General features: G+C 34.1%; 1 long non-coding RNA gene across 1 annotated transcript; it reads left to right on the top strand.

Annotated features, from left to right (window-relative positions):
* On the top strand, positions 1 to 927 carry LOC126666275 (uncharacterized). Its single transcript, XR_007637844.2, has 3 exons — positions 1 to 341; positions 415 to 490; positions 599 to 927. It is a non-coding gene; the product is annotated as an uncharacterized LOC126666275 (long non-coding RNA).
* The last annotated feature ends 1165 nt before the right edge of the window (positions 928 to 2092 follow it).

The raw sequence follows: 2092 nt of genomic DNA, 5'->3' as shown, positions 1-2092 counted from the left end.
TAAACCATATGAATGCCATGCAATGCAACGTTGGTCATTCTTAGGCATGCTCTCCTCCTACTTGATTTTCACATGATTGGGCCATAAATAAATCCTTGGCCAAAGCCCATGCAATCCCTTATCATGAGTATTGCAGCTAACGTGAACTTATGTTTCACTTATTTACATACAACCTGAGGCTTATTTCCCTCCTATTTCATCTGTTCACGTTTCTATTTTCCAAAACCTAATATTTTCATTCCCTTCTAAACAACATCAGCGCCATTCTTTCAAGCATTCTGAGATCAGAAAATCTCATCAATCATCTATCTTCATTTGTTCCATTCATTCACGTTAATCCGGTAAGTAATCGTTTAACTCGTTCTTCGTTTCGACATCGCATCACCGATCTTAACTGTTATCGCTTTCGTTTAGGTATAATTCTGAGTTGTGTTGATTCGTTTATCTATTCCGATTGTTCTCTACCATCGCTACGTTTCGGAATCAATTGGTACGTTGAAATCCCTTTGTTTTTGATGCCGTTTAGTTCATCGCTTAGCATTCTTGATTTCTGCCGTTTTATGGAAACCTCATGAGCATGGAATTTTGTCAATGATAGGCCCTGTTTAGCTTGGCAAATCGAACCTCATCCCATCTCTGAATCATCAAGCTTGTTGTTCTCCAAACGGTACGTACCAAACTCTCGTTTCGTTGCCGTTTCGATTCCGCCGTGTTCATGTTATGTGGCTGCCGTTTCTTGTGTTTTAGTTGCTTCTATTGATTACGGTTGATAAATAATCATTTAATTGTTTTGCTTTACGGATGCAACACGGTTTCGTTGCTTAAGTTGTTAATCTCGGCTGCCATTATTTTGCTTATGTTCCTTATTCTTGGTTTATGTATAATAGGTTCTAATATGTTGTTACTGCATTTGGCAGATTATGGCTAGAGGGAAATTGTGATTTTGAAATATAAGAGATGGTTAAATGGCTATTATGGTTGTCACTTTGTTTTGCTTAAACCTAATAATCCCTCAAGTTTGTTTATCTATTATTATTGTTTTAAATTTAAACTTTTGAATTAGGAATTGATTTATAAACTAGTAAAGTGTAAACGATAATTATTTTACAACATAAGTCATAATTACTCGGATACTTACATTAAATTTCGACTAATATTCCAATTTGGCTAATTTACAATTTAGCCCCTAGAGTTCTAAAAACTTGTTCAAGTTAAGTTTTATCTATAGGATAACTTTTGGATTGTTGTTTGTTTTATAATTTGGTAAACTGAAAACGAATAATTAAATTTGATTTCGAAAATCAAATTGGCTAAAGTACAGTTTAGCCCCTAATTGGCTAAAGTACAGTTTAGTCCCTTAAACTTTATAAGACTTATTTGATCAAGTTTTCGGGTTGTAACTTAGGTTACTTAATTTTCAAGATATTGAATTCCACTTTAAAATGGATAATTATTTTATTAAAATATTTTAAGTTATAAACTCGGGTTTATAAATTTAATAAGTTTTATTTGGGTTAGATTGTGGTCGCCCGACAAGTGGGAAGAAGCTTGGTAGTTTTAAATAACTCGGCTGACTCACTGATACGGATTTTAACTTGGGTTTATTTAAATTATTTTACGAATCATTCTAAATATATTTACATGATTTGTATGTACTGTATAACTTGGGTTATTTTTGGAATGCGTTTAATATAGATGTTATTAAATGTGACTTGGTATTGTGTTGTGCTAGTCCTACGTGCTGTCTAGTACTCTTTAGAGTTAGGGTCTAATTTTAATTATGATTTTAATATTGTATTTAGACCCGTCGACTGTTCGTACTTCAGAGGCGAACCAGAGTTAGATTGCTTGTCAAGTTTCACGTGGAATAGCAAGCAGTGAGTTTATATCTCTATTTACCTCTTTATTAAGCAAATGTTATATTTTGTATATTTATATGTATAAACAGCTTTCGAACTGTTTTCGGCATTGTGGATTTGATTTGGAACGTGCTACTCGATGGGCATCATCGGGATTGTGTGCGCACCGGTAATGATTATGGTATTGAGGTAGGTTTGAGATACGTCTCACCTTAGTGAGGGCACCGGTGGAA

This window comes from Mercurialis annua, linkage group LG1-X, assembly GCF_937616625.2.
Source record: "Mercurialis annua linkage group LG1-X, ddMerAnnu1.2, whole genome shotgun sequence".
NCBI lineage: Eukaryota > Viridiplantae > Streptophyta > Magnoliopsida > Malpighiales > Euphorbiaceae > Mercurialis > Mercurialis annua.
The sequence above is the reverse complement of the archived record's forward strand: the minus strand, read 5'-3'. Positions and strand labels throughout refer to the sequence as shown.